This window comes from Myxine glutinosa, chromosome 2, assembly GCF_964187855.1.
Source record: "Myxine glutinosa chromosome 2, kmMyxGlut1.1, whole genome shotgun sequence".
NCBI classification, from domain to species: domain Eukaryota; kingdom Metazoa; phylum Chordata; class Myxini; order Myxiniformes; family Myxinidae; genus Myxine; species Myxine glutinosa.
This window is the reverse complement of record NC_136262.1, coordinates 32,692,767-32,708,854: the sequence shown is the minus strand read 5'-3', so window position 1 is coordinate 32,708,854 and position 16,088 is coordinate 32,692,767. Positions and strand designations below refer to the sequence as shown.

The window sequence follows — 16,088 nt, the reverse complement described above, 5'->3', positions numbered from 1 at the left end:
CAACCGTGCCCCTCCAATGGGCCAAACTTACGAGATGAATTACCTCTAGAACCAATTCGTTCCTACTGCCAGGCTGGAACGACCTAAGCACTATCAGAGCCGAGAGAGAATCGGAAAATATGACCGCGCTGAGGGGATAAAAGTCTATAATCCATTCAAGAGCTAAAACAATTGCATAAAGTTCTGCCGAAAATACCGACAGTTGGTCTGAAAGCCTGAAAGCCTGAAAGCCTTGGTCACCTTCACATCAGGGATGCAGAAGGCAGCCGCAGTACGAGCAAGAGCCGGATCTTTGGAGCCATCTGTATAAGCATGGAGAGATTGACTCCAAAACTTGTGAATGAATTCCACAGCCATGTTACTTGTCACGACGGGATTGTCCCGGTCTGTCATACTCTGTAAATCCAAGTGAATTATTGGAACCACGAGGGTCCAAGCCGGCCATATGGACACTTTATTGGCTGAGTTAACCGGGGGGGAGGTCCAACCCCAACCCTTTAACCGCCCTAACACACTTGAGACCAAAAGAGGGACGCCGATGGAGGTTACCAAGAGCATGATACTCCCAGCAATCCAGGAACAGAGAACTGCCAGGATGATTTACCCCGAAGGAAATGCATTTGGACCAGTTCTTGAGAATAGACACTTCCCATCGAAGTGACAAAGGCAACTCACCCGCTTCAACCAGGAGAGCGCTCACTGGAGAGCTTTTAAAGGCACCAAGACATATGCGGAGAGCTTTGGACTGAACTCCTTCCAACCTCCTCCGGATGGACAGGGACATGTCCCAAAAGGCTTGACACCCGTAATCAAAGTGCGAACGTATTAGAGCTCTGTACAAGATAAGGAGGCTATCCTGGTGGGCACCCCAAGAGGTTCCCGAGATACAACGGAGAAGGTTGAGACCCTTCGAGCACTTAGCTACAAGTTTGGCACAATGGGCATTCCAGGTTAAGCCCTTATCAAAGATCACCCCCAAAAAGGGGACCACCAGAGAGACATTTAGGGCCGTGCCATTGACTGTTAATTTGACGTCCTCAACCTTTCTCTTGAGGGTAAAGATTCCAAGCTTAGACTTTGGCCCAGAGATGGCAAAACCCCATTTTACAGCCCACTGCTCAATACTGACAACATCAGCCTGAAGGCGCTTGGAGATGAACGCACAGTTCCTGCCCCGAACCCAGATAGCTATATCATCGGCAAACAAAGACAAATTGCCCCGCACCCCTGGAAGAGAGGCAACATCATTTATCATTATGTTAAAAAGGGTGGGACTAATGCAACTACCCTGAGGAATACCCTTTTTAGTGAGAAACACGGAGGACAGAGCAGCACCAACACGCACTTGAAAAGATCTGCCAGACAGGAAATCACGGACCCACCAGAAAAGTCTGCCCCTGATGCCTAACTGGTGAATCTTAAACAGAAGACCGTCCCTCCAGACAGAATCATAGGCCTTCTGAATATCAAGGAAAACCCCCAGCACCGACTTGCGGACAATGAAAGCCTTCCTAATGTCATTCGCCAGAGAGACTATTTGATCTGAAGAGGACCGACCCCTCCTGAATCCACTCTGATGTCTATTAAGCAGATTATTCTTTTCTAAATAAAATATCAGGCGTTCGTTAACCATCGTTAACCAACCAAGAGAGGGGGGTCTTTCTGAGGTCTGGACTTCGACCCGCTCCTCTTGTGCCCCAACAGAGCGTGGATCTGGCCAATGGGAAATTCTTCCCAACCCAGATGCTTAGCCGCGGCAACCGACACAGCACGGATTTTGTCCGTTCGACTAGACGCTACTGCAGAGCAGTTGATAGATTCGGAAATAAACGCAATAAACGCGTCTTTAGAAATATTTAAATCTGAATCAGATTTGGCTCTCTCTGATCGACACTCGACTGGCTCAGTTTCAGTCTGGACTCCTACAGTTTTAGTAGCGACTTTCCAATGGGATTACAGTTGCGCAAACCTGCAAACGAGGCAGATATAGACTCAGAAACTTTCGAAGCGGCTTCAGCGTAAGTTAATTTTTCCTTTACCTTTACATGCTGAATTAGCGCTGCTTTTTGAAAATCCGGGCAGCCTCGGTAAGCAGAGCTGTGTGCCCCACCACAATTCCCACAATGCATTTGCTCACTCAGGCAAGCACTACGCTCATGATCGCCATTGCATCTGCTGCAGTGAACCTTGCCCCGACAAGCTGGGGCCGTATGCCCAAACCTCTGACACTTGTAGCATCTAAGAGGAGCCGGTATGTAATCTCTTACCGTGAAGGCCAAATAGCCGAGCACTACCTTTGATGGAAGGCAAGAACCACTGAAGGACAGCAAGACTGATAAGGTGTTCACCTTCTCTCCATCCCTGAATGTGGTAATACGGCGAGCCTCAGTCACTCCACTGGAGGCCAAATAGCTCTTAATCTCTTCAATTTCTATGGATGAATCCACCCCATAGATGACACCACGACATTCTCTCATGTACCTCGGGATTTGACACGAAACACAGACCTCCCCAAAATGAGTTGCTTTCAACACCTCAGTGTCCCTTTGCCCGGCTGACTTGCACTCAAGGAGCAAGTCACCCGACCGAAGCACTTTCGCAGACACGACTTCCCCGAACTCTTTCTTTATAAGCGCTGCTAACTTTATAGGGTTGGACGGACCCACACGATTAGGCCTCTCAACGGCCGCCACAATGACCACAAACTTATCGAGCGAATCAACGGGATTACCAGAGGTCTGGGAGAGGGAAGCCCGACGCTTGGGCTTCCCAACTGGAGACACCTCATCAGAGGACACCTGGCCTCGCCTCTCTCTCTGTCTCTGTCTCTCTGTCTCTGTCTCTCTCTATCTCTGTCTCTCTCTATCTCTGTCTCTGTCTCTCTCTCTCTGTCTCTGTCTCTCTCTCTTCCGAGGTTTACCAACAGATTTAAAGACCCCCTCCCCATCCTCTCCCGAGAAACTATCCATTTATTCCTACCAGCGGGAATTTAGTCTGGCCCGGGAATCAAGCCCGGAAGAGCGTCAGCTCCGCGAAGAGTACGGCGTCTTCCGGGGTCCAAAAAAAGAGAAGCTTCGCCGAAAAAACGGCTCCACCCATCCCCTCTCAATTGCGACTACCGAGCCCCGCAATCGGCTGATGAGACGATCAACCTCGGCGGAACCCCCACTGAACTCTCCCCCTTGGTCAAAAACAAAAAAGGGTCAGCACGTTCGTGACCGTTAAACTGGACTTCCATGAAAACGTACACCGAATAAAGTATCGCGACACTTGGTCCTTCCGTGAACATTTTGTTACCTCCATGTTTTGTAACTCTGGTCACGCGTTTGTGTGTAATTTATAACGAATAATGATCACGTTTTTTCACCTTTTATACAATAGTTTATCAATAATAAATTATCATTGTAACTATAACTGGTTTATCTTTTCCTTTTCACAATTAACGTCGATAGAAAACAAAAATATTCTTCATTTAGGAAGGTGAAGGTCGAACTGGGACATTTTACCGTTTGAAAAAGTCGCTAATGCTGTTGAACACGAAACTGAAAGAGAGGAAAATGTTCAGGTACCAAGCAGCTAGGTAGCGCTTACCAAGCTAGCCGTTCCATATCGGTTTTTAATGGAGTGCTTGCTGGAATGTTTAAACCACGTGGGTAGAACTCTCCTGGAAACTTGGTAAATAAACACACCTGATGGTGTTGAGGTCCGACCCAAGATCTACTGTGATCTATATATCCCACAGAGGACTACCCGCTGCTGCCGCTCCCAGAGGAAACAGGTGCCCTGATCAAATATGAATATGACAAACTTTATTACATATTCTTTAATCATTCACAGAATGACCAGCCGAGGGGCGTACATGTCTGCTGCAGGTAAAGTGATTAACCAATGTGTGTGCCGTCCCTCAGGTGGACATTAAACTGGACATCCCGGCGCACACTCGCCTCTAAGCTGTCAAGCCTGGGTACGAATCCTGACATTGCTATAAACTGTCATCCCAGTATTTCACAGGTAAGATGATTAATCAAGGTGTGTGCCGTCCCTCGGTTTATCTTTTGACCTTTGTTGGCCTCCAAAATAATTGTTGGTTTACTTTTGTCACCTGATATGCAAATCCTGTTAAAATTTCAAGTCAATCGGATGAAAATTGATAGTTTTAGAAGATGGCGTCCGTGCCACGTGACATATGACGTCATAATTACGAATAAAAAAATTCCACAGGCGGAGTCGCTCGTATGGCAGAGTTTCGTGTCAATTCGACCAACGGTTACCGATAAAATTGATTTTTAAAATACAGACACGTCACACGGACTCACGCGAATGCTTAACCCTGTTTTTCGCTTCGCGAGCACAGGTAACAAATCCACTTCATGTGACAATTGAATAAATACCTTCGATTTAAGAACTCATGTCCATTTCCATCACACAGAATTTACTTCTGAAATTTCTAGCAGATTTCGTCCAGTCGAAGCAGAGAAACGTATTTTCAGTCTCTATGTAAAATCTGCATAAAGATAAACAAACGATTTTTCATACAAAGAGAGGAGTTTGTGTCTATTTGTTACATTTCATCAATCATAAAATAACAAAGTTGCGCAGCTTTGGTAGGCGGGACCTTAGGGAGGAGTCGGGGGGAAAGTGATTGGTGGGCGGGACCTTAGGGAGGAGTCGGGGGTGGACGTGATTGTTCGGCGCGATCTCAGGGAGGCGTGGGGAGGAACGTGATTGGTCTCCGGAAAACGCGGCTGTGGTGGTGGCGCTCACTGTGCCCTGGAATGACAGGAGCCACCATCCAATGATATCCAGGTGTGCTGTACAAGTGTTTTATTTCTGCTTTCTCCATAAAACGGACCGTGATCGACAATTCACGGAGCTTTTCGTCGGGTCTTGTTGCATCAGGATCTATAAAACTGAAAGGTAATTTATTACATGAATAGGAAACCTGTGGTGGAGTTTATAAAAGTTTACATTCGATCATCTTATGTTTAACGCTAGATTATGTCCACCTTTATCACTAGGTGTTGTACAAATCGTGATTAATGAGTGATTGTGTCGGTTGAGAATCCCACGGACGGCAATTCATATTTTATTGGGTATTAAATGTTCTAAAGATTCGAATGTGAACAATGGTAAACGGTAGTGAGTCGAACAGGTACGTGATAAACGGTAGAGAGTCGAACAGGTATGTGATAAACGGTAGAGAGTCGACCAGGTACGTGATAAACGGTAGAGAGTCGAACAGGTATGTGATAAAGGGTAGAGAGACGACCAGGTATGTGATAAAGGGTAGAGAGTCGAACAGGTATGTGATAAAGGGTAGAGAGACGACCAGGTATGTGATAAAGGGTAGAGAGTCGAACAGGTATGTGATAAAGGGCAGAGAGTCTAGGGACGGGGCGCTGCTGCAGCTGTGACATCATCGTTGATGCTGCTGTTCTGTTGCAGGATGCGGGACTAAATGTGGGCGGAGTTTACACACAACGTCATTAACCTTTCACGACACCTCGGGGAAACTTCCGTGAACATTTGTTACCTCCATGTTCAGTAATTCTGATCAGGTGTTTGTGTGTAATTTATAACGAATAACGATCACGTTATTTCACCTTTTATACAATAGTTTATCAATAGTAAATTATCATTGTAACTATGACTGGTTCATTCTTTCCTTTTCACAATTAACGTTGAGAGAAAACAAAAATATTCTTCATTTAGGAAGGTGAAGGTCGAACTCGGACATTTTACCGTTTGAAAAAGTCGCTAATGCTGTTGAACACGAAACTGAAAGAGAGGAAAATGTTCAGGTACCAAGCAGCTAGGTAGCGCTTACCAAGCTAGCCGTTCCATATCGGTTTTTAATGGAGTGCTTGCTGGAATGTTTAAACCACGTGGGGAGAACTCTCCTGGAAACTTGGTAAATAAACACACCTGATGGTGTTGAGGTCCGACCCAAGATCTACTGTGATCTATATATCCCACAGAGGACTACCCGCTGCTGCCGCTCCCAGAGGAAACAGGTGCCCTGATCAAATATGAATAAGACAAACTTTATTACATATTCCTTAATCATTCACAGAATGACCAGCCGAGGGGCGTACATGTCTGCTGCAGGTAAGGTGATTAACCAATGTGTGTGCCGTCCCTCAGGTGGACATTAAACTGGACATCCCGGCGCACACTCGCCTCTAAGCTGTCAAGCCTGGGTACGAATCCTGACATTGCTATAAACTGTCATCCCAGTATTTCACAGGTAAGATGGTTAATCAAGGTGTGTGCCGTCCCTCGGTTTATCTTTTGACCTTTGTTGGCCTCCAAAATAATTGTTGGTTTACTTTTGTCACCTGATATGCAAATCCTGTTAAAATTTCAAGTCAATCGGATGAAAATTGATAGTTTTAGAAGATGGCGTCCGTGCCACGTGACATATGACGTCATAATTACGAATAAAAAAATTCCACAGGCGGAGCCGCTCGTATGGTAAAGTTTCGTGTCAATTCGACCAACGGTTACCGATAAAATTGATTTTTAAAATACAGACACGTCACACGGACGCACCCGAATGCTCAACCCTGTTTTTCGCTTCGCGAGCACAGGTAACAAATCCATTTCATGTGACAGGTGAATAAATACCTTAGATTAAAAAACTCATTTCCATTTCCATCACATAGAATTTACCTCTGAAATTTCTAGCAGATTTCGTCCAGTCCAAGCAGAGAAACGTATTTTCAGTCCATGTAAAATCTGCATGAAGAGAATCGATTCTTCATACAAACAGAGAAGTTTGTGTCTCTATTTGTTACATTTCATCAATCATAAAATAACAAAGTTGAGCAGCTTTGGTGGGTGGGATCTTCGGGAGGAGTCGGGGGGGAAAGTGATTGGTGGGCGGGACCTTAGGGGAACGTCGGTGGGGCACGTAATTGGTGGGCGTGACCTGAGGGAGGAGTCGGGGGTGGACGTGGACGTGATTGTTCGGCGCGATCTCAGGGAGGCGTGGGGAGGAACGTGATCGGTCTCCGGAAACGCGGCTGTGGTGGCTCGCTCACTGTGCCCTGGAATGAGAGGAGACAGGAGCCACAACATCCAAAGATATCCAGGTGTGCTGTACGAGTGTTTTATTTCTGCTTTGTACGTAAAACGGACCGTGATCGACAATTCACGGAGTTTTTCGTCGGGTCTTCTTGTATCAGGATCTATAAAACTGAAAGGTAATTTATTACATGAATAGGAAACCTGTGGTGGGGTTTATAAAAGTTTACATTGGAGCATCTTATGTTTAACGCTAGATTATGTCCACCTTTATCACCAGGTGTTGTAAAAATCGTGATTATAACTGATGAGTGATTGTGTCGGTTGAGAATCCCACGGACGGTAATTCATATTTTATTGGGTATTAAATGTTCTAAAGATTCGAATGTGAGCAATGGTAAACGGTAGTGAGTCGAACAGGCACGTAATAAACGGTAGAGAGTCGAACAGGTACGTGATAAACGGTAGTGTGGAACAGGTACGTGATAAAGGGTAGACAGTCGAACAGGCACGTGATAAAGGGTAGACAGTCGAACAGGCACGTGATAAAGGGTAGACAGTCGAACAGGCACGTGATAAAGGGCAGATAGTCGAACAGGTACGTGATAAAGGGTAGAGAGTCGAACAGGTACGTGATAAACGGTCGTGAGTCGAACAGGTACGTGATAAACCAGAGTCAAACAGGTACGTGATAAAAGGTGGTGAGTAGAACAGGTACGTGATAAACGGCACGGAGTAGAACAGGTACGTGTTAAAGGGTAGAGAGACGAACAGGTATGTGAAAAAGGGTAGAGAGACGAACAGGTACGTGATAAACGGCAGTGAGTGGAACAGGTACGTGATAAAGGGCAGAGAGTCGAACAGGGATGTGATAAAGGGTAGATAGTCGAACAGGTATGTGATAAAGGGCAGATAGTCGAACAGGTACGTGATAAAGGGTAGAGAGTCGAACAGGTATGTGATAAAGGGTAGAGAGTCGAACAGGTATGTGACATAGCGTAGAGAGTCGAACAGGTACGTGATAAAGGGTAGAGAGTCGAACAGGTATGTGATAAACGGTCGTGAGTCGAACAGGTACGTGATAAACCAGAGAGAGTCAAACAGGTACGTGATAAAAGGTAGTGAGTAGAACAGGTACGTGATAAACGGCAGGGAGTGGAACAGGTACGTGATAAAGGGTAGAGAGACGAACAGGTATGTGAAAAAGGGTAGAGAGACGAACAGGTACGTGATAAACGGCAGTGAGTGGAACATGTACGTGATAAAGGGCAGAGAGTCGAACAGGGATGCGATAAAGGGTAGATAGTCGAACAGGTATGTGATAAAGGGTAGATAGTCGAACAGGTATGTGATAAAGGGTATATAGTCGAGCAGGCACGTGATAAAGGGGAGAGAGAGACGAACAGATATGTGATAAAGGGTAGAGAGACGAACAGGTATGTGATAAAGGGTAGATAGTCGAACAGGTATGCGATAAAGGGTAGAGAGACGAACAGGTATGTGATACAGGGTAGATAGTCGAACAGGGATGTGATAAAGGGTAGAGAGACGAACAGGTATGTCATAAAGGGTAGAGAGACGAACAGGTATGTGATAAAGGGTAGAGAGACGAACAGGTATGTCATAAAGGGTAGAGAGACGAACAGGCATGTGATAAAGGTTAGATAGTCGAACAGGTACGTGATAAACCGGAAAGAGTCAAACAGGTACGTGATAAAAGGTGGTGAGTAGAACAGGTACGTGATAAACGGCAGGGAGTGGAACAGGTACGTGATAAAGGGTAGAGAGGCGAACAGGTATGTGATAAAGGGTAGGGAGTCGAACAGGTATGTGGTAAAGGGTAGGGAGTCGAACAGGTATGTGATATAGGGTAGAGAGTCGAACAGGTACGTGATAAAGGGTAGAGAGTCGAACAGGTACGTGATAAACGGTCGTGAGTCGAACAGGTACGTGATAAACCAGAGAGAGTCAAACAGGTACGTGATAAAAGGTAGTGAGTAGAACAGGTACGTGATAAACGGCAGGGAGTAGACCAGGTACGTGATAAAGGGCAGATAGTCGAACAGGTATGTGATAAAGGGTAGAGAGTCGAGGGACGGGGCTGCTGCTGCTGTTACATCATCGGTGCTCTTGTTCTGTTGCAGGAGGCGGGGACTGAATGTGGCGGAGTTTACACATTGAACTTCATTAACCATTCACGACAGCTCGGGGAAACCTCCGTGAGCAATGTGTTACCTCCATGTTTGGTAACTCTGATCAGGTGTTTGTGCGTAATTTATAACGAATAACGATCACGTTTTTTCACCTTTTATACGATAGTTTATCAATATTAAATTATCATTGTAACTATAACTGGTTTATTCTTTCCTTTTCACAATTAACGTTGAGAGAAAACAAAAATATTGTTCATTTAGGAAGGTGAAGGTCGAACTCGGACATTTTACCTTTTGAAAAAGTCGCTAATGCTGTTGAACACGAAACTGAAAGAGAGGAAAATGTTCAGGTACCAAGCAGAAAGGGAGCGCTTACCAAGCTAGCCGTTCCAAATCAGTTTTTAATGGAGTGCTTGCTGGAATGTTTAAACCACGTGGGGAGATCTCCACGAGAATCTTGGTAAATAAACACACCTGATGGTGTTGAGGTCCGACCCAAGATCTACTGTGATCTATATATCCCACAGAGGACTGCCCGCTGCTGCTGCTCCCAGAGGAAACAGGTGCACTGATCAAATATGAATATGACAAACTTTATTACATATTCCTTAATCATTCACAGAATGACCAGCCGAGGGGTGTACATGTCTGCTGCAGGTAAGGTGATTAACCAATGTGTGTGCCGTCCCTCAGGTGGACATTAAACTGGACATCCCGGCGCACACTCGCCTCTAAGCTGTCAAGCCTGGGTACGAATCCTGACATTGCTATAAACTCTCATCCCAGTATTTCGCAGGTAAGATGATTAATCAAGGTGTGTGCCGTCCCTCGGTTTATCTTTTGACCTTTGTTGGCCTCCAAAATTAATGTTGGTGTAGACCCAGCCAAACTCGCCGTCGCCAAGGCCGAGTTCACCGCGCTGGAGCGCCTCGGCATCGTGCGGCGCTCCGACAGTGCCTGGGCCTCGCCGCTGCACATCGTCCCGAAGCCGGGGGGCGGGTGGCAGCCATGCGGCGACTACCGCCACCTCAACGACGCCACTACCCCCGACAGGTACCTCGTCCCGCACATCCAGGATTTTTCCGATCGGTTGGCGGGGCGGACCATTTTTTCAAAAGTGGACCTGATTCGGGGGTACCACCAGGTGCCCGTCCGCCCGGCCGACATCCCGAAGACGGCCGTTATTACACCTTTTGGCCTCTTCGAATTCCTCCGGATGCCCTTCGGCCTCAAAAACGCGGCACAGGCGTTCCAGCGCCTGATGGACGGCGTGCTGCGCGACTTGCCGTTCCTCTTTGCCTACCTGGACGACTTCCTCGTCGCCAGCACGTCCAGAGCCGAGCACCTCCTCCACCTCTGGACGCTGTTCGGCCGCCTCAGCGAGCACGGCTTGATCGTCAACCCGGCCAAATGTCACTTTGGTGTGGCGACGATCGACTTTTTGGGCCACCACATCACCCGGAACGGCGACGTACCGCTACCGGCCAAAGTCGAGGCCATCGCCGCTTTCCCGCGCCCCCGCTCCGTCAAGGCACTGCAGGAGTTCCTCGGGATGGTGAACTTTTACCGCCGCTTCGTGCCCCGAGCTGCGCAACTCATGCGGCCCTTGTACACCGCCCTCCGCGGCCAGCCGGCGAAGCACGACGTCGTCTGGTCCACGGACATGGACGCTGCTTTCACCGGCGCAAAACGGGCCCTCGCCAACACCACGCTGCTGGCCCACCCGGTACCCCATGCTCCCATCGCCCTCACCACGGACGCCTCCGACTACGCCGTGGGCGCGGTTCATGAGCAATGGGTAAACGGGGCCTGGCAGCCGCTCGCGTTCTTCAGCCGGCAACTCCTGCCCAACGAGTTGAAGTACAGCACTTTTGACCGCGAGCTCCTCGGGCTGTACCTGGCCGTCCGCCATTTTCGCCACCTCCTGGAGGGCCGCCCGTTCACGGCCTTTGCCGACCACAAGCCATTGATTTTCGCCATGGCCAAGGTCACGGAGCCGTGGTCGGCCCGCCAGCAGCGCCACCTCTCCGCCGTGTCGGAATACACCATGGACATCCGGCACGTCGCCGGAAAGGACAACGCCGTGGCCGACTGCCTTTCTCGAGCCGGCGCCAACGCCGTCCAACTCGGCGTCGATTTCGCCTGATGGCGACGGACCAGGCCACCGACGGCACGGTGCAGGCGCTCCGGGTAGTGGACACGGGCCTCCGCTTGGCTGACGTCCCCTTCGCGGACACGGTCCTGCTTTGTGACGTCTCCCAAGGCCGACCTCGCCCCGTTGTGCCAGTCACCTGGCGGCATCGCATTTTTGCTTCGCTCCACGGCCTCTCGCACCCGTGCCGGAAGGCGTCCCAGAGGCTGGTGTCGGCACGTTTCGTCTGGCACGGGTTGCGACGGGACGTCCGCGACTGGGCCAACGACTGCACACCCTGCCAGCGGGCCAAGGTCCACCATCACACCCAGGCTCCGCTGGCTCCTTTCACCGTGCCCGAGCAACGTTTTGACCACGTCCACGTGGACCTGGTGGGTCCCCTGCCCCCATCGCAGGGGTTCACCCACCTGCTTACCATGGTGGACAGGACCACCAGGTGGCCGGAGGCTGTGCCCCTCGCCTCCACCACCAACGCCGACGTGGCCGAGGCGTTCATCGCCACCTGGGTCGCACGTTTCGGCGCACCGGCGGACATCTCGTCGGACCGCGGCCCACAGTTCACGTCCGAACTGTGGGGCGCGGTCGCCTGCACGTTGGGCGTTACCCTGCACCACACCACGGCCTACCACCCCCAGGCCAACGGGTTGTGCGAGCGGTTCCACCGCTCCATGAAGGCCGCACATGGCCGGCCTCCAGGACGACGGCTGGGCCGACCGGCTCCCGTGGGTCCTTTTGGGTCTCCGCACGGCTCCAAAGGAGGACCTCCAGGCATCCACCGCCGAGCTGGTGTACGGCCAGGCCCTCCACGTCCCGGGCGAGTTCGTGCCCGACGCCACCAGCCCCTGGTCCGCCGCGCGCCAGCGCATGGACTTCCTGGAGGCCGCCCAACGTTTCGCCCCGGTGCCCACGTCCCGCCACGGCGACCCCCAATCCTACGTCCCCCCCAGCACTCCGCACGGCGGAGTATGTCTTTGTGCGCCACGACGCGCACCGGGGGCCGCTCCGGCCACCATACGACGGACCCTTCCGGGTCCTACGACGGGACAACAAGTCCTTCGTCGTCGGCATCGGCGGCCGGGCGGACCGGATTTCGGTGGACCGCCTCAAGCCGGCCCACATGGACGTCGGCCAGCTGCCACGGCTGGCTCTCCCACCGTGGCGCGGCCGCCCCCCGTCCACTGCACCCCCCGTCCAGCCACCCGCCACCACACCGGACCCCCCCCCCCCCCCCCCCCGCGACCAGCCAGGGGTCGTTTCATCCGGATCCCCCTCAGGTTGATCTTCCTGGACCAAGTCGATTCTGGGGGGGCGTGTGTAGCGACCCATGGGTCCCCCAAAGCTCGAGACCAGCAACAGAATCTCCTGGCCCAAGCCGGTGACGTAACCGGCGGCCAAACCGCGGCGCCGAGGTTATAATCCTTTGCACCTGTCGGTCACATGACCACCAAAGCATGCCTCGCCTGAGAGGCGGGGCTTTGGTTCTGATGTATGCTTTTTGGTTTGGATATATATATATATGCGAACCCGATAAACGGGCTTTCAGAGTTCCCGAGATGATTATACAATAAACATCTTCTCGGACGAGTTTGTGTCTTGTCCGTCACTTCGTCCGTCTCAAGCAGGAGCGCTGCTCCTTCATTGGTTTAATTTCGTCACCTGATATGCAAATCCTGTTCAAATTTCAAGTCAATCGGATGAAAATTGTTAGTTTTAGGAATTTGACAAAGTTGTTGACCTTGAGCCTATGTTAACCTTTTGACTTCAAAATAAATAGGCTCTTCATTTTGACTGCAGATCGGTTTAAAACTATGATCTGTCGACGATTGACTTGCAGACAAACAGAATAACGCACATGACCAACCAGTATTCATGAAAAATCTTCGAGTTCCCCATGTAACAAACAGACAAAGGTGAAAACATAACCTTGATTCTCTTTCAGTGGCGCAGGTAACTAGAACAGCACTTGGTAGAGCGCATACCTGAGCCACGCTGGAGTGTTTACCTTTTGTATCCTACTGATGGGACGGCTCCACACTTGGACCTTGAAACCCAAATTTAATCGGCTCATTCTTGTCACCTTTCCCGATTTCTCGATCTTTCTTGTCCGATTTCTCGAACTTTCTTGTCCGGTTTCTCGATCGAGGTTGCGACTTTTGTTCTCTCCGGGCATCAAAAGTTAAGTCGAAGATTTTTCAAGTATATTGGTCGGTTGTGTTTGTGGTTCTGTCTGTCTGTTTGTCTGTCTGTCTTTGTTTGTCACCGGCCTACAGGTCACAATTTTCAACCGATCTTCACGAAACTTCACCAAATGGTAGAGTTGGTCAAAAGCAAGAAGCCTATTGAAGCCTACCAAAGGTCACCAACTTTGCTAAATTTCTAAAATCCTCAATTTTTATCCGATTGACTTGAAATTTGAAGACCACTTGCATATCTGGTCACTGAATTCAACCACAAATTATATTTTCGGTGAACATAGGCCAAATGGTCAACATAGGCCAAATTTCTAAAATCCTCAATTTTCATCCAATTGACTTGAAATTTGAAGAGGACTTGCATATCTGGTCACTGAATTCAACCACCAAGTATATTTGAGGTCAACATAGGCCAAAAGGTCAACATGGGCCACATTTCTAAAATCCTCAATTTTCATCTGATTGACTTGAAATTTGAAGAGGACTTGCATATCTGGTCACTGAATTCAACCACCAAGTATACTTGAGGTTAACATAGGCCAAATTTCTAAAATCACCAATTTTCATTTGACAGACTTGAACTTCAAAGCGGATTTATATATACTAGGGCATGCCCGTACTATATATATATCTAAAATTATATCCCCCCCCCTCTATTTACATGAAATGGTTTGGTCCATTCGCAAAGCCAAAGCGAACGGCTTGCGAGTACGGTGACAATCCCCCCCCTCTATTTACATGAAATGGTTTGGTCCATTCGCAACGACCACAGAACCCCCCCCCCTCTATTTACATGAAATGGTTTGGTCCATTCGCAAAGCCAAAGCGAACGGCTTGCGAGTACGGTGACAATCCCCCCCCCTCTATTTACATGAAATGGTTTGGTCCATTCGCAAAGCCAAAGCGAACGGCAGTTACGAATCGCAGTTACGATGAATCGCAAATTAGTTTTAATTAGTTTTAAAACATAGTTTAACGCCAACATAGCGGCAACATAGTTTGCCAACGTGAAATAAATGAATACGCTCTCAAATGTGCCGTCCGAGGCAGAGTCTGTTCGCCACGTTCGGCACACGTGATAACTCGCTGCTCTCTGATTGGTTGAATCGTTTTTTGGACATAGCTCGGTAACTACTTGTCCGATTAATATGAAACCTTGAAAAGGCACATCCTCGGGTCCCCAGCAATATACCTGGCAAGTTTCAAGTATATCGGACCCGTGGTTGTCAAGAAACAGCGGTCACAGACAAACACACACACACACACACACACACACACACACACAGAGATTACTGGAATTATAGATAGATGGTCACTGAATTCAACCACCATCTATTTTTGAGGTCAACATAGACCAAAAGTTCAACATAGACCAAAATTTTAATATCCTTAATTTTCATCCGATTGACTTGAAAATTGAACAGCATTGACACATTGAGTCTCTAAATAGGGAAACTAACTTTTTGAGGTCAAAAGGTCAAAGGTCAACTCAAGGTCAACCTTCCAAAATCATCATTTTTCATCTGAAAAATCGTCACTTTTCATCCTGTTGACCTGAGCTTTGATCAAGAAATGTAAATTTTAATCTTCATGAAATGGACAATTTGCTGTATCATTGGAAAACTTTTAGGGGGAGGGGGGGGGGGGGATTTTGCAAGTATCGTGCGACGCATGACGTCTTCTTGTTTGTCTGTTTGTTTGTCACCGCCGTACAGGTCACAATTTTCAACCGATCTTCACGAAACTTCAACAAATGGTAGAGTTGGTCAAAAGCAAGAAGCTTATTGTTTTTGGGGTCAATAGGTCAAAAGGTCAACACAGGCCAAAGGTCACCAACTTTGCTAAATTTCTAAAATCCTCAATTTTCATCGGATTGACTTGAAATTTGAAGAGGACTTGCATATCTGGTCATTGAATTCAACCACCAAGTATTCTTGAGGTCAACATAGGCCAAAAGGTCAACATAGGCCAAATTTCTAAAATCCTCAATTTTCATCCAATTGACTTGAAATTTGAAGAGGACTTGCATATCTGGTCACTGAATTCAACCACCAAGTATATTTGAGGTCAACATCGGCCAAAAGGTCAACATAGGCCAAATTTCTAAAATCCTCAATTTTCATCCAATTGACTTGAAATTTGAAGAGGACTTGCATATCTGGTCACTGAATTCAACCACAAATTATATTTTCGGTGAACATAGGCCAAAAGGTCAACATAGGCCAAATTTCTAAAATCCTCAATTTTCATCCAATTGACTTGAAATTTGAAGAGGACTTGCATATCTGGTCACTGAATTCAACCACCAAGTTTTCTTGAGGTCAACATAAGCCAAAAGGTCAACATAGGCCAAATTTCTAAAATCCTCAATTTTCATCCAATTGACTTGAAATTTGAAGAGGACTTGTATATCTGGTCACTGAATTCAACCACAAATTATATTTTCGGTGAACATAGGCCAAAAGGTCAACATAGGCCATATTTCTAAAATCTTCAATTTTCATCCAATTAACTTGAAATTTGAAGAGGACTTGTATATCTGGTCACTGAATTCAACCACAAATT

At 48.1% G+C, this 16,088-nt stretch overlaps 2 protein-coding genes across 9 annotated transcripts in view; both read left to right on the top strand.

Moving 5' to 3' along the window:
• LOC137422651 (tumor necrosis factor receptor superfamily member 6-like) overlaps positions 1–16,088 on the top strand; it is a 163,170-nt gene that overhangs the window by 106,276 nt on the left and 40,806 nt on the right. The gene's annotated exons all lie outside the window — the stretch shown is intronic.
• The window catches only part of LOC137421903 (CD27 antigen), a 172,731-nt gene continuing 161,355 nt past the window's right edge, over positions 4,713–16,088 (top strand). The window contains exons 1-4 of one of the 7 annotated variants that reach the window (XM_078773159.1): positions 6,970–7,094; positions 9,171–9,245; positions 9,707–9,742; positions 9,873–9,975. The gene's annotated coding sequence lies outside the window, so the exon portion shown is untranslated. Of the gene's footprint in view, positions 4,807–6,144; positions 6,248–6,963; positions 7,095–7,184; positions 7,206–9,170; positions 9,246–9,331; positions 9,743–9,872; positions 9,976–16,088 lie in introns of those variants that run through there. The other 6 variants (XM_078773161.1, XM_078773162.1, XM_078773158.1 and 3 more) reach the window with 6 other exon arrangements.